This window comes from Corvus hawaiiensis, chromosome 26 (assembly GCF_020740725.1).
Source record: "Corvus hawaiiensis isolate bCorHaw1 chromosome 26, bCorHaw1.pri.cur, whole genome shotgun sequence".
Classification (NCBI taxonomy): domain Eukaryota; kingdom Metazoa; phylum Chordata; class Aves; order Passeriformes; family Corvidae; genus Corvus; species Corvus hawaiiensis.
This window is the reverse complement of record NC_063238.1, coordinates 2,327,168-2,344,445: the sequence shown is the minus strand read 5'-3', so window position 1 is coordinate 2,344,445 and position 17,278 is coordinate 2,327,168. Positions and strand designations below refer to the sequence as shown.

Sequence of the window (17,278 nt, the reverse complement as noted above, 5' to 3'; positions counted from 1 at the left end):
TTGAAGAATTGCATGTCAGTGTCTGCTCTAGTGTGGTGACACATCAGACTAGAGCCCATCATTTCAGTCATCTGTTCCCAGGTTAACAACCATGGCAGCCAGAACAGCCCTACTTCTAACAGAAGACGTGTGATGATTTAAATTATTACAGTGTGTTCCCAGGCAGCACTTCAAATTACATTTAAATGGGGGGAAAAAAATCTAAACCCTTAGTGGAATGAAAAATCTATTCATTGTATAATCTTGGAAGACTTTTCTACAAGACTTAAATTAGGAGCCTTAATAAATCTCTCAGAGGCTTTTAGCAACTTACGTGTGTTTATGTTTAATAAAAATGGTGGAGGGTTCCAACTAAATTAAATTAAACTAGCTCTTAATTCCTATGTTTTGAAAAGGCATCATGTTGATACTGCGATGACTTTATTCGTGGAAATATGATTCAACTCTTTGGCTCACAAATCACTGTTACCAACCCAGCACAAAGGAAAAAAAGAAATCACAGCTGCAGTCTCTGAGCTCCTGGAGACAAATGTCTGAAAGCAAAGAAAACAAAAGAAACCAAAAGGGAGAGCTAACCCTTGGGAAGCATTTTCTAGAAGGTTTGTGGCCACCTCCGACTAGCCATATGCTCCTATTTTTGAACATCTGAGTCATCCCCTAGGGTGCTGCACTTCTGTGCAAATAAATAAATAAGTATAAACCCACAGAGCAACAGAAAATGCGAATGGTTGGTGGGGAGGAAGATATGTTTGGTCAGGGTGGTGAAGAGGGGAGAAAAACCTCAAGGAGGAATACTTTCCAAACTCAAAAAGGATCAGACATAAAACAGCAAAACAGCAACAAACAATCTATATCCTATTAGCAGAGACCAATTTTAGCATCTCTTTTCAAGATATGGTTCCAGATAGATAATAAAGGGCAGCAGAATTCTCCTCTAAATGATGAATAAAGGAAATTATGTCACTTTCCAAAACAAACAAAAAAACCCAAAATCTGGCCTGCAGTTACCAAGTTTGGCTGTATTGCAACATAGTAAATTTTAAGATCTGACCTACAGAGGAGGGCCAGGCAAGCCTCCTCTATCCCCGTCACAAGGCCAAGGACAACAGCAGGATGATAGGGATTCTCTTCCTTTGTGCATAAGAAGGTGGTATAAAAACATTATCCTTCAAAAAGACTATAAAGTCTACTTTTCCCCACCTAGAAACAGTGTAACACAACTGCATGAACAACACGCAGCTCCAACCCAACCTGCCATCTGCCACCTGCAGAGCAGCACCGAGTTCCTGCGGCTGCCCTCAGCTGGCACTGGTGGCTGCCGTGTTCCCAAGCTGGAAGCACAAACCCATCAGTCCATGCCTTGCACAGCCACTTATGGCACTTCTGCAGGTGGCTGTAAAGTTACTGTCCCTGTTGTGTGAAACCACTTGACACTGGCTTTGTTTTTATACAGACTTTGCTCAAGTAAAAGCAGTTACAGGAGATGTAAAGCAGCCAGCAGGCCATGGCTGCACAGCAGGTGGCCTTTCAGAAACAAAACTGACTGCAGTTGTCCAGGTAACTGCTTGCCGAGCATCACTCAGGGAATCATACTGGGGAACCAAGCCAGGATTTAAAACACGCAGCAAACAAATCCTTTCCTTCACTGCATGGCATGAATAGTTGAGCTAACGCAAAAGGGGTGGAGAACAGCACAGGTGAAAAGAGCTCCTAGTGCAGGGTATTTTTCAAGCCAGCGCTGCCACCAAGACAGATGTTGCAAAGCCATACCCACAGCCTGATAACTTTAGCATTGTCTGCTATTTCTCACCCCAAATGGAATTTGGGACCTTCTTCTCACAGAGGAGCCCGAAGGCTACAGCCAGCATACATGAGACAGATGTCCTTAAAAATGTCTTGATGTTAAAAAGATGTTGAATAGAAGTGCCATTCAAATACCCAGTGCTTTCTGGCAAGTCAGACAGCGAAGCTGCTGCCAAAAGAACTGCAAGGGGAAGTAAAAAAAGAGAAACAGGGTCAACAATTATTACATGTTGTGTGTTAGATGTGTCTATGGACAATTTTCCAGTGTGACCCTCACCTTGCTCTGTTCACTAACAAACTTTTCCAGAATTAACAGACAATACAGATGCCCATATAGCTTCTAACAATGCACAAAAATTCAAGCTCCTGACAGTGTTGCTATACACATAGTGGGGCTAATGAGAGAGGAAAACGACTGAGGAGGGCCCCTGTCCTAACCCCCAGCCTCCACCTGATGCCTGAAGCCCATCAGCCTCTCATCTTTGCTCAGGCTGTCTGTGGGGCAGGGTGTACATATGAACCTCAGTGATTTGTGCAGTCAGTTCAGTCTTTAGAAAGCTTAAACCTGGTTGGTTATTGTATGCATAACAGCAAACTCCCTTTTCCTACTGTTGCTGGAGTTTGGGGTAAGTCTAGTAAAACATTCACTTTTTCTCTCACCTATGCTGTTAATTGCCTGTCTATAATTAAATGGAACACAGCAGGATAGTAAATGACAGAAAGGCTCAATTTTGTCGCTTTGGTGCCTCATAAAAGTACTAACCTGGGCCACATGCAATATCCACATAGCACAGCTAAATGATCAATCTAAAACCAACAGGAACTTTTATATGGACTGATGGTCTTTGGCTTAGGCCCCTTCCAAACACCGAGTTTTTATGAGTTATACCAGCTGCCACTTGTATTTATTTTATAAACACCACATGCTAAGTGTCAATTACATCGCCACCACCACCAATTTCACCCCAGACACTTTTATACAAATTACGGGTGGTGGAATCCAGGTTTAGGCTGAAGGCCAAGAAAGACCTCTCCAATGGGGTTGTATAATTGTATAATTTTTTTTTTTTTCCCCATAAAATACTGAAACAACCAGTATATGGAAGAGTAAGAGATTTGGTTTATCACAGTGTTATTGACTTGTTGCATAGGAGACCTAACACTTGCCAGCACAGAACCCAGAGAGAGAACCACCAGCCCAGACAGAAGCACACGCAGCCAGGTCATCAGCACACACAGACCAGGTCCCGCTTTTCAGTGTTCTTTTGTACTACAAATTTCTGCAGGCAGAAGGTATATGATAGGGAAAGACCAAAACAAGCAATGCAGGCTCTTTAGAAAAAAGGGAGTGAGTAAGTGTAAGGTGAATGATGACTTTTGGAGTCAAGTCGTGGGTTTTTTCCAGGACTTCCTGCCCATCTCTAAAAACACTATAAAGGAAACATTGTTATTCCTCAAACTCCTTTTCAGGTCAGAAGCAGGGTTCAAGGACCTTAAGAATATTCACAAAAAAACATTTTCTGGGGTCTTCAGGCATTTTGCCTGAATGGAGCCTTCAAAGTTTGAGATCAGTAATTACCTTCATGGATTTGCAGCTATTATTAGTGGACAGAATATATGTGAGCAAGTGTTTCCTGCTTTATTTTAAACAGAAGGACATCTCTCACACTGGGCATTCTCATATTCAAAACACATGTTTTGGTCACCCTGGGTTTTTGGTTTGTTTGTTTGCGTTTGTTTGCGAGACAGCTGTGCTGTCTCCAGAACTCCTCAACTCCCACGTCCTTCGCTGCCTTCCGCAGGGCTCAGCTGTGATACTTTGTGGGTGCAGATCAAGCACATCCCTGGTGTTTCTGAGGTCACAGTGCTACAGCCTTCCGAGCAGCCTGTCCCACCAATGTTTCGTAAATGCATTGTGCAGCACAGCCAAACAGCAAAGTGCACAAAAAAAGTTTTGCTCAGCTGCAGCTAAAGGAGGTATTTAGATGGGAAGATCTTCCAGGGCAGGAATTACATGTTTGTACTGATGTCAGAACTTACCTCCTGACCTACTGTATTAATAATACAATAGGACAGATTTATAATTGAACAAGACCAACAGTGTGTGTAACAGTTGTTGTGATGACCTGGAGTCAAAGTGTGGTTTCTTTCTGTGTATTATGTACTTATATTTTAGTGTATATATATGCACACATGCTTGTATATACATACAAATGCATATATACACATTTGCATGTGTATTTATCCACTGTTTATATATTTTATAAACATATGCATAGTTTGTATATAAGAAAAAAGGGAAATAATATTCTAAGAGGATTATATATGCTTTCCTCATGGAAAACCTAAACTGGTTCATTTTTTTAATATTTACCTCTGATATATTCAGCTTCCATCTGTTCTGCAGAATAACTCTTCCCTTGCATTTCTGTGAAGTGATTGAGATCTGTCCTTCAGCAGCTGCCAGTATTGTTCCATAGTCTTGATTCCAAGAGGACACATCCATGTCTCCATTGCACTGGAGAGCCCAGAACTGGACCCAGTACTCCAGATGTGGCCTCACCAATACTGAAGAGAGGGGAAGGATCACTTCCCTCAGCCTGCTGCTAACACTCTGAATGCAGCCCAGGAGGCTTTGGCACCACAGCTGTGGCCTGTCAAGCACTGCTTCCTTTTACTTTTACTTTTGTCTGCAAGTTTGCTGAGGGTGCACCAAAACATTGTCCCATCATCCAGGTCATTAGTGAAGATATCCAACAGTATTTGACTCCAGGACTGACCCTACACTTGAGGACCAGCCTCTGGCTGGACTTCATGCCATTGATCATAATGCTTTGAGCCCAGCAGTTCTGCCACGTAAATCCATCTCACTGTCCAAACATCTAAACCATACACCATTAGTTTGTCTATGAGACTGTTATAGGAGACAGTGATGAAAGCCTTGCTAAAGCTGAAATAAAGAACAGCCACTGTTCCTGGACATGCTATTGTAGAAGGTTGTTGTCCACTGTAAATCCATGCTTGATTTTCTCATTGGAATGGACAACTCCTCACCATGGATGAGATAACTCCTGAAAACCAATCAGCCCTCTTGGACCTCACTTCTCTCCAGGATGATCTCCTCTGGGACTCTTCCAAGCAGATCCCTGAACAGATCAAAGTGCTCTCCTGAAGTCCTGTCCTTCACCTTTTCCCCCTCATCTCAGGATCCTACACACCCCAATCGCATGGTTACTGCTGCCCTTAACCCTCACATCCCTGATCAGTCTTTCCTTCTCTGCAAGTACAAGGTCCAGCAGAGTATGTCCCCTCACTTTCTTCTTGATCACCTATCAGGAAGTTGCTATCAATGCACTCCAGAAACCTCATGGATTGCTTGTGCCCTGATGTGTTGTACTTCCAGCAGATATTGGGGTGTTTGACTGGATTCCCACAGGGATCTGGGCCAGTGACCAAAAGACTTCTTCCAAATACCTGAAGACAGCTTTGTCTAATTCCACAGAGTTTACAGCACACATCCACAACACCACCCCACGTGTTGGTGTGCCCTCTAACGCTGATCTGCAAGCTCGAAGCTGACTCTCATCTCTCTCAAAGCAGAGCTCCAACCATTCCCACTTCTCTGACAAGTAAAGAACAACTCCCACTTCTAACTATGGTGTGGCCTTCCTAACGAGCCTCTATCCCGCCACTGCAGTGCTGCAGCAGTGTCAGCTATCCCACCACATCTGTGCAGACAAGGAGCTCATCTGCCTTGCTCTAGCCCCAAATCTGCAGAGCTGCGCCCTCCTCAGCCGCTTGCTCTGGGCTGTGGCCTCGGCTGAGTCAGGGAGTCAGGGGTAATTTCTCTGCGAGTGCTGGGGACCACCTCTGGCAGCTCCCTGCCACTGCTGCGGAGCACAAAAGCACTGTCAGCCCAGACCCTTGCCTCCCCCTGCACAAAGTGCTGCTGGCTGCATACCATGCTTGATGGTTTTACAGGCTTCCCCCAGCACCAGCTGACAGGATTCCTGACCCTCCCTAGCCAGGATTCAGCTGGAACAAAAGCTCAAAACCCCTTCTCATAAGAAGCTCTTCAACAGTTATACAATCTACCACAGATATCACAAGCCAAGTGAAAATTTTACCACCTGCTTCCTTATACAGGTGAGGAAAAGCAAGCAGTCAGGGTCAGAGATCCTAAACATTTACATTGGGTTTAGCCATTCAGTGATTTTTACCACCACCATTCCAATTATCACAGAGATAATGACAGCCATCAAGGGCAAATTAATAATTCCACAATAATCTATTACTGAAAATGTAGCTGCCCCAGCCATTGAAAGAAATAACTTCTCTGATACCCGGTCCACACTCACTAAGTACCTTAATGAAGGTTCATCCCTTCCCTTGGATATCACCCAGACCTAAAGCAGCACATGCCTCCAGTGTACAGGGAGGAAGAGGAAGGCCATGGTATATTAAATGTTGCTTTCATCAATCCCATACCAGGAACAAAATCAGATATTATACTGTACCATAGGCCAGGCTGTAGCAAAGGACACCAATATGTGTGTACACAAAGGACCACAGGGGGATCTGATCTCCACACTCACCTCGACAGGCAGTACCTTCAGGCAGTTAAAACTTGACACTGCGTTTTCTAATAAACACACACAGAAAATGTCACTCTGCCTTTCTCTTGCTCACCTGCAAGTAACTTTCCACCAGGTTCCATTTCAATTTGATGAGAGAGTTAATTATCTGATGAATCAAAAACCCCAGCACCCCCACTGCTGTTCCGATTAGCCGCATCAGCAGCCATCGATCCCGCTCTCTTCTAGAAACAGGAAGGCACAGTTGCCTCTCAGACCATAACACAGGATTATTTGCCATGCTGCCTCTCACAAACACACAAATTCCATTTTTAGAGCATTTTGATTATTAACCGTGACTGCCTGAACAACAGGCTACTCTTGCCAATATCTCTTTTAAAAGAAAGTGTACACTCAGCAAAGGTCTACACTCAGGTGAAAGCCTTTTTCATTTGGGTAAGGAACACGGCTGGATTTTTTGGTTTTGGATCTGGGGGTTTTTTTTATATAAAAGTACCAGTGCAGTCTGCTCTCAGATGTTGACTGCTTGATGTCATATCAAAATCAATTACGTGGCCCAATAATTAAGCATTTGGTAGAGCACTCTGGACACATTTCTAAGTAATCCCCATTTCCTTTGACTGAAAGTAATGCACTGAGCACCCATCACGTAATGTGCAAACTTTTACCTCCAGTTTCTGTCTTTCCTAAACTTACACTTCTAATAATAACTGTGCACCAATAATAATGACCGATTTATTTTGAGTATCATCTAGGACTAGACCAGGCCTACTGAGATCCAAACACCATGGTTCCTGCAGATTATGCTAAGAGGAAAAAAATTACAAGTTAATTACTTTTTAATAGTAATTTTTTTAATTAATTGTAATTTTAAAATTAATTAAAATTAATTTCAAGAAATCTCAGTAAGAGAACATTTGCCCAAACTTCTGCAAAGTCTCTTCCTTTTCAGTTGTATACATGAGAAGCTAATATTTTAATTCTTTTTTGCATATTCAATAATTGTGAAGAGCATAAGCACTTACAAAATATTCTTTTAATCCCTTGGCCCCCTTGTACATTAAAAATATTCGCCTGTGTACAGAAGCTGTAAATAACTATTTCTTAATTCCTTCTGCTATCAGGCATCTCCCTGGAGTGTCCAAATTACACATAGTTCTAGAGGCAACTTAACACTATTTAAGGTAAGTTTACCTGTATGTTTTTTCTTGTAGCTGCTTCTTAAAAACCTTTTTGTGTGAAGGCAAATAATCCAAACTTTCATGGGCTACAAGGTGTTCTCTCTACCAAAGGTACTACAGCTTGGATGCTTTACTCAAGGCGGTTTGCAAGTTGGCAGCTCAGTTAAAGGAGAAAAAGACTCAATGCACATAAAATGTTGACTGTAAATCAAAATCAGCAGCATGCTGTGTGTTTGCCACCTCCAAGACATGACTTTGGTAACCAAAGAAAGAGTACAAAAGGATTTCTGCTGCTCTCCACTAACTGGCATTTGGACAAATTTGGCAAGATCTCATCTCAAATAATCACAGAATCACAGAGCGATAGAATGGTTCAGGTTGGAAGGGACCTTAAAGACCATCTAGTGCCAACCCCTCTGCCATGGACAGGGACATCTTCCACCAGACCAGGCTGCTCAGAGCCCCATCCAACCTGGCCTTGAGCACTTCCAGGGATGGGGCATTTACAACTTCTCTGGGCAACCTTATCCAGGGCCTCACCACCCTCAAAGTGAAAAATTTCTTCCTAGTAGCTAATCTAAACCTACTTTCTGTCAGTTTGAAGCCATTCCCCCTTGTCCTGTCACCACATGCCCTTGTAAACAGTCTCTCTCCATCTTTCTTTTAGGCTCCCTTCAGGTACTGGAAGGCCGCAACTGGGTCACCCCAAAGCTTTCTCTTTTCCAGGGAGTGAAGAAACATAAATAGTTCCTGGTTGTGAATTAGTGAGTACTAAAGGTCAAGAGAAAAGTTCTTTACACAAGCCACATGCAAATTACCCAAAATAAAGTCTTTTGGACCTGTAGTTTTGCAATGCGGAAAGTTTCCTTGAACCCCCTACTCACACTTCCCAAACGTAACAACACACATCATGAAGGAATACTGCCCAGGGCAGGGGGGCACATCCATGTCAAGATCTAGCAATGGCCTAAGTCCAATTTCTCACACTGTGATGGGGGTTTTTTGCCAGCTCAATCAGGCATTTAATTCTAGAGATTTCAAAAGTACTATGCAAATTGCAGACCTGGCAACAATCAATGTGACAAAATAGAGAATGAGTTAAAGAGAATTGATCTAGGTGGAAATCAAAGACCGCAGAAAATAATTGTTGTTGGAAACTGTGTGAATAGCTAAAAGCAACAGAAAATGCATTAGAAAACTTAATGTTACTTTCCTTCAGATACGGGGAAATAAATGTATCTGCCACCAATACATCCACAGTGAAGTTATCTGACAACAAATACACACTGTGTAATCAATCAAATCCCTCCAGTCAAAGGTGAATTACGGAACAGCAGGAGTCTGACTATTATGTACACTAATAATGTAAAAAGTGGTAAGTGCTTCACAAATGGAAGCTCAGATCTTAGTTTTGTGTTTAAGCACAAAAATGTTTTGAGATTAGACTGCTAACTTCTGCTTGCACAAAAGTTGGGTTTAACTAGTTCTACTCCAAGTTTAAAATGGAGCAAAGGAAACAGAACCCAGGCAAAAGCAGACACCTGAGCAGAGCTCCTGGCTGGGCCCCATCACCATTTCATTCAGATATGCCAGACTGGCTACCCTAAGGTCTCCATTTAGCCCATATATTTCTGGAACATGGGAATTTGTGTGATGTCATTTTCTAGCTGTATTAGACCAAATGGTATATGTGAATAGATCTGGGTATTACAAAGATTGCAGCACAAACAAAAATACAAAATCCACTGAACAATACAGATGGGGGTTGGGGGAGGAACACTAAAACCAAAGCTACATTTCTAAGGGAAACAAATGAGGCCAAGTCACACTGCTCACAGACAACACAGATATTCCTCATTCCACGTCACAATGATTTGTTACATAAACAGGATGGCTGATTTTCCCCAAACAGGAATATCATTCCCATCCATAAGAGCACACCTAAGCATTTGCTTTGCTGGCCCTAGTTGCCAGAAAGCCAAAGCTGACAACTCCTCTTCCATCAGACTCAGTCTCTGCAGCAGTGGCTCGGCTGTACTGCAAACTCTCACAATCACCCACTCGTGCATTCAAATTATAAAACACAAAATAGAGTAAGAATGAGGTTTCAAACTTTGACCCCTAATTATTTTTTCGCCATGGACTCCTCTATAGTCAAACCCACCAGTACACTCACTAATCTGAAATATATTTCACAAACCTCTGAGAAGCAGTGCACAAATGGCCAGGGTTAGAAAGCTAGATGGTGAAAAACAAAGCAAGATTTGAGATTGCAGGGAGGCATTGCTGCATCCCTGAGATGCAGGAGTTGAGACAACTCTCCAGAGGACAGACAAGGCCTTACAAAACACATACACATACAGAGCATTGTTCGTTTGCAATTGTTCGTTTGAAACGTGAAGACTGAGAGACACGAAGATGAAGGCAAATGCAGACTGGGCTTGTAAAAGCTTCTGCACCAGACATTCCTCTGCTAGGAATACATACTGCTGAATTAGCCTGTAAGAATTTGACCCAAAACCTATGCATTTTGGCTGTCACTTTTACATACAGAAACACCTCCCAGTGCAGAACATGAGTCTTCATCTTTCTTTTGAAAAGTATTTCAGATGGTATATTTTCAGTTCTGTAAAGTCTGCATAAGGATTGTCCTGCTTTCTGCAATGTTTTTATCTCCAAACATCACACAAGGATCTTTCTGCTTACTCAAGACCTTCCAAAACACAAGTTTTGCCATGGATAAAGAAAATCAGAGGCAATGATGAAAAAATACTTTCTTCTCAATACTGGAAGATAAAATGCCCCCACCTATGTGAGGAGACCAGAGAATCCAAACTGCAACCAGTTCCCAGGTTCTTCACTAATTTCTGAGTTCTGCAAGGCGTGCTACCTGTAAAAGTGTTCTTACCTCATCACAGCCTAACTGGGAATGGCTGCTTTGGAGACATGGAAGGAAAGAAGAAATCTGTGTTCATCACCACTAAAAGCTACCTACACACTTCTTTGTGTAAATGCTTCGAGGAGTCAACTTATAAATTGAATTTTACTCAGTTAGGAAAGAGTTTTCAAAGGCCAGTGTGGGGGAAACCATGCTTTTAAGCTGCCAAGACCCCATTTGGGAGCCACAGAGCTCCTTGTTCCACTCCCAGGCAGCTTCCGTGGGGCTCTTTGCAAAAGGGCAGTGGCAGAATAAAGAGGGTGGGCAGACACTGGAACAGCTCTCTCCTCCTTGATAAACATAAGCAGGCTGAGCCAGGCTGCCTCCAGTAGTAGCTCCCCTGAAACTAGAAAGATAATCAAACGATTGGACCTCTGCTACCTGGTGATCTGGAAAACAGGTGAGATGTGTTGCACAGCAGAAATGCAGCTACCACATATCAGCAGCTGGCCATTCCAATAAAAAGTTTTGGCCTAGCTCATCTAACTCTCTTCCCAAACAATGGAGAAGGAACAACACAATTTTATTTGCCTAAATGTTTTGTGAGCATAAGAGTATGTGCATGCATGCATCACATGAGTTCTTCATCCCTTAAATGACCAGGATGGAATAATCCCAACCAATACAACAAAAATACAGAGTTGCTAAACTGGAAGCCAGAGAAAATAAGAACTACCCACCAAACGGCAGTAGAGATACAGCATGGATTTACTACTGAAACATTTTACTACTTGTCTTTAAATAGTACAGAACTAAATCAGATTCCAGCTATTACACATAAAAGCACCTACCATAGAACTCTAATTCTTGCTATGGTTGTACTAAGCCTCTCCTACCTGAGCAAAAATTCTTGGTCACCCTTCTATCTAGATAGCTATATATAATGTAATTTTACCTCTGTAGTGGCAAGCATGTACAAAGCCAGGCAAATACTTAGTTGGCATCTCAGTTTTAAGTAGACAGAGAACCATGTACTTTTTGAATGGTGTCAGGAGTTGTATATACTTAAATGATAAGACTTTCTTCCCTCTCCACTGCCTTTCTGTCTTCAGCCACAGGCTCGTTTAGTGCAGCACATGTGATTTGTCCATCTGTCAAGTAAAGCAGTGCACCATTCTTGTTGGCTTCAGTTTTAATACAAGAATCATACAGGTATTACAGGATCATACAATCACAAAAATACAATAAAGGATTAGAGACTGCGAGTTAACACAGTTAACACTGCATGAGTAACACACCAGTTCCAAACAAATCTGAAGGTAAAAGTGAAGAGGTTTTGCAATGCCAGAAGAAATAGTTTCTACTCTAAGGAACATGAGCAGTTCAGAATGTATTTTTCAACAGACTGAAAGCAGGGTGATAGAATGAAGAGCTTCCAAAGCAGTACTCTATTCACAGCATCCCACTTCAAAGATCAAAAACCATTACACTACTAATTGAGGTGACACTCAAAGACTTCAACTAACGAGTGTTTAATGCGCAATCTGAATGACAGCCCAAGGAAGCAAATAATTATCACAGTCATTGAACAGAGATAGAAAGACATTGTTAACTAGAAATGTCATGGCTATCAACTTTCATTTCACATTATTTCAGTATTTCAAAGTTACAGCATTTAAGGAATGAAAGTATAGTACTAACTTGGCATGAGAATTTTCCTATAAATGCAACGACTCACACATATGATGTTGGCATAAAGGATATAGATGTTGAAACATTTTCTGCTAATGCTGTAATAAATCTCACACAGTGCAATAGGTTAGTAGCATCATACATGATACAGCAAATTTAATCTGCAAATCTTCAGACAGAAAAAAAATGTACATATGACAGGAAATCATTTCAGAAAACACAACCCAAGATGACTATGACCATCTCCACAAATCCTCAAATTGTGATGTTGTGGCAAGGAATTATTTTAGATTTCTCAGAAGCAGACAGTCCCAGAGTTCAAAGTGCAACATACCTCCCAGAGATGGGAAATAATGCTCTCTCCCAGAACTGCAGTCAAGCAAACAACAAACACTGGAGGAATCTGTTGGCCAGAAAAGGTCACGGCTGCTGGCAATTTGCCTGATACCATTACCAAAGAGGAGCTTTTAGTACAGACTTTTCTCAGTAATAGTATAGATTTTTCTCCGATTAGTATTGACACTCTTAACTACACACACATATTTAAACCCAAAACTGATCACCAACCACTTAGATAATGTGGGAACTGAAGAGCCAGCTGCCACCACCACACACTGCCATGTTTTTGGTCTACACAGCTCGCATGGTGGCAAGTATTGCCAAAACTTAAGAGAAACAAAGTCATCTCAACCTGCTTTACTTCACCAGAATGTTTTAACAATTGTAAATGCAGGAATATTCTACCTTTAAAAAGTGAAAGACATGAGGAGAATTGGGTTAAGTCCTGCCAGGCTGACTTTAAGGAGTTCCAAACACTACATCATTTCCCAAAGCCATTCTGCAAAGCTGAACCCTCACTCCATATTAACCCAATTTTCAGGATGCTGGAAAAGCTGCCAGAAATACCCTCTTCTGTATCTTCATGACAACTTCACAGCTCTACTGTTTGAGCTGCTCTCATCCTAATTGAAACAGCTTTTATTTCCATGACAATTGGAAAAAATACAGAAAATTCTTAATGGGCTATTCTCAAGTCAAGTCAGTAAGAGATGCGTTTACCTCAAACAGGTTACTTTTCTTGGTAATTTTTTAGTAGAAATTGCAGAGGGAAATCAAACACTTTCCCTCTTCCCTTCTCATTCCCACTTGCTTAAAAATAATAGGATATAATAATAATAGTAATATTAATTAAAATTGAAATAGCCAGTATGTTAAATCAGCATACCTACACATCTGTAACAATCAGCAGGGAGCAGGGTGGGAACAAGCACAAATCAGCTTAGGAAAACCTTCATAGTATGACTGCACAGCCATTCCTTCAGTACTTCTGATTTAACAAATACACAGTTTGGGGTTTTCTAACCCAAACTACATAGTTTATAGATTATAAAACCATGTTTACATTTTATCCATACTGCTTATATTAAAAGCAGAAGGCTGGGATGCTGCTGTTAAGAAATGGTGAAAAGTCATAAATTAGTATAGAAAACACAAATTTTATCAAGAGATCCGAAACACTGGTTATATTTGCATTATCTCAACATCTTCCATTAAGTTATCCATTTATACAGTTTGTGTCTCATATAAATACTGTTTTTTATATTTACCACTGTTTTAAAATAGTAAAGACTGAAAAACTTTATAGACCTGCTTGAATATGGAAATGCTACTTGAGAGTTGGGTTATGATTTGTATTTTAAAGAACAGAACTGACAGTACATAAACTTAGAGTTGTTTACAAATTGAGCTGAAAGTATACATCCATTTAGTTAAAAAAAAAAAAAAAAAAAGAAAAAACCTAACAAAATTATAAACCACTATGACCACTATGATAGTAACACTATGGTAATGTAAGAAGGTATTTTGTGGGGAGTTTTTAAAGCATCAAGTACGTTATTTTTATACTTCCAGCATTACATCCTTCATACTTTAGTCCATGATCAGTTGGGTCTCCAACAGAAAAGGTACAGCACATTGTTTCAGGGAATAAGGCAATCAGCGTAACAGGGAACAGAGAAAACCATCTCCCGCAATTGTTTCAACAGAGAGAGTTAACACAGATGGATTAACAAGTTTCAAAGCTTTTTTTTTTTTAATTTATTATCATTATTATTAAATAAAGACTACAGACATTCACGTTCCTTCAATACCTCCCCACCTCAGAAATCTTTCAAGCTTCACAAAAGAGTTCTGAACATGTTATTTAGAAACACTGATGAGAAACATGTTTTGTCCCACCGCTTCACATCTACCTGGAATTTTACTCATATAAAAGACCAATAGTAGTTTTAAGTCATCCTTCTTTGGTACAGTAACGCATCTGCAGACTTTCTCAGTACCAGTTTATTCCTCCTCTAGCAGTTGAAACTAGCCACACCAGGGCAATCTGGCTGACTTTTCATAAACTAGAAGCCAGAACTAAAGCAAGTAGTAGTCAGACATCCTGCCTCTGCTGCAGAACAATTATCTTGTGGCCTACTAAGTGTGCTTTCTGCATCAAAAGATACCATAAGAGAAGTGTAACAAATACTTTTAGGCCTTGAGTTATTGTCCCAAAAGCTACTAAATAGGAAATACATCTTCACAAACTCACCACATAAGTACCATGTAAAGCACAAACACTTGTCTATATTATACAGTTGTTAATCATCATAGATGATCAACTGTCATAATACATACTAGAATTTTTCTTTAGGTATCTCCTACAAACATTTAGGAGGAATGTGCATTATGCATATATTTGATAATGGCTGAAGGATTTACTGCTGACTCGGTCTTGCTTGATAAAAAGTATTCCCAGCTTGCATTCAGGAAGAGGAGAGCAATCAAGGCCAGTGTTAGTTCACACCTTGCAATGTTTTCTGTACTTTATCTATGAGTAAGGCACATCATTTGTAATGTGGCTATTTCCATAGGCTTGCTCATTGTATCTTAAGGTTTAACAAAGTATGAATCATACCATCTTTGGCTTTTTTTCTTTGCTTCATAGAAAACGTATCCCTGCCTCCAACAACCAAAACACAAGAACTTTGGCAATGCTTCAGAGCACAAAGCTAGTTTAAATCTCAGCCAATGACCACTGACATGAAAAGAATTATATATTCAGAGCTCTTCCACTTTGTCACTCACTCAACTGGCTTCAAATGGTGCTCTGCTTTGCAAGGTGTTCAAATACGGGTTTGAAAAGAAAAAAAAAATACACACTTGGTAACAATGGCAAATTCAAATCTTGCCAAAAGAACGTAACACAAATTAAATACTTGTGAGAGGAAAATTAAAAGTCTGTCATTAGGTTACCTAAGAGAGACTGTAAAAATATCAGAAAGCAAATTCGAAGAAAACATTGATCAGACATAGATACCTGTAAAACATAACGCTTTCTGAAGGAGAGCAAGCACAGTGCTTCAAAATCTTCTTCAGGTAGTAGAAGAGCTTCGAGGAGGCTCTCAACTTTATGCCGTAGTTGAAGACATTTTAAAATTTCGTAATTAATTACACTTCAGACTTGTCCCAGTGTGAGCAAAATGGAAAGCCAACACACCTAAGATCACTGCAGGAATATTTTTATAGTCATCCATATATTACATACTCCAAGCGTCAAGATCACGTCAACTCCCTCCAGCACTGGTTTTTCCTTCTGCAAAATGTATCTGTTTACAGCTGGATATGCAGATTCTCACCAATACAAATGGACAGGATTACAGGATCACCTCGCACCACACAAAACCATGCGAACAACAGGCCCTTCTTGATGCTCTGTGAATAAGCCAGTCTCTTAAATTATGTTACCAACCATATAATAGTCTACAAGCATTCTCTCAATAGTTTATGTTGAAATCTTCCCAAAAATTCACATTCCAGAACCATACAGTCCCATTATTTTAATTGATTAAATATAGATTAGCAGTGTTAGTGTAAGAAAGAAGATTTAATGGCATCAAAATCATTCAAATTAAATCAAGGAAAAAAAAAGTTGCAATGCACTTCAGCCAAACCATCACAAATGATATGTTATATAAAAATACACACACGAGGTAGCTGGCAGCTATAAATCCACCAATTCTGTAAGTGCCCAATTCGTCTAAAAAGTATAAATTGACAAATATCAATTAAACCTTTCCATTAAAAAAAAAAAAAGAACACCTAGTTTATTGCTTTTGAAGGTACATTGTTTACATCAGAAACAGGCAAAGGCTTATCAAAGAAAGTTATCTAGCTGTTGATGGCTTTTGATTATATCCACTTTTTCAAAAGAACCACTAAATAAAACTTTGAATGCAAACAGCTGACTCACTCCCAGTGTTACGTATTCTCACCAAAATGAACAAAGGTTTGCATTCTCCAAGGTGAAGGGCAGGGAAAGAAAGCGTAATATCCAAAAGAATCGCATTAACTACTTGCTTATGAGAAATCAGTAAAAGAAATAAAACCAGTGTTCCCACCAGACAGAATACATTGAAAAAACAGACTAAGGACTGCAGGAAAGGCAGAAAGCTTCTAGCTACAAACACAGTGGCATCACACCAAATGATTCATGTCAAGCAGAAGGAAATATGATGATCTGAAGCACAGGTGTACCTTTTCATAAAGCTTCCTGAAGTTTCTTTTTTGTGTGTTTCAGAAAAGGTAAAAGCGGAACAGACAAGAAAAAAAGTCAAGTAACATAAAAGAGGAAAAGATGCAAGAAAGCAAGACAAAGGACTGAGAAGTAGGACAGACTACAGCAATGTGATCTGAAAACTGCTTAGAGGTCAAGTAAGCAAAGTGAAAGGTATGCTCATTTCTCAAAAGAATCTGCAGGGGAACTAAAGGGAAGAAGGGTAGGCAAGGGGTTATTTTGTTTGTTTTTATTTTGGGGTTGGTTTGGCGTTCGGGGTTTTTTTTTAAATATATTTATATACACACACACAGAGTGCAAGTTTGTCTAAAGAAGTGATACTACAGATGACAGAATTTACTCCCCTGCAACATATGGAATATCTTGACCTCTCAAGTAAACTAAGCATACAGAAGTGATAAGAACAAAAGGTGCATGTAACACCAGCAGCAATATTACGTTTGGCTTTCCACTACTTATGCCAGTTACTGTACATATATTACATGACTATTATAGAAATGGCACAGCCTCA

General features: G+C 40.3%; 1 pseudogene; it reads right to left on the bottom strand.

The window, feature by feature from the left end:
- The window catches only part of LOC125317129, a 76,114-nt pseudogene extending 67,587 nt beyond the window's left edge, over positions 1 to 8,527 (bottom strand).
- Positions 8,528 to 17,278: the final 8,751 nt, after the last annotated feature.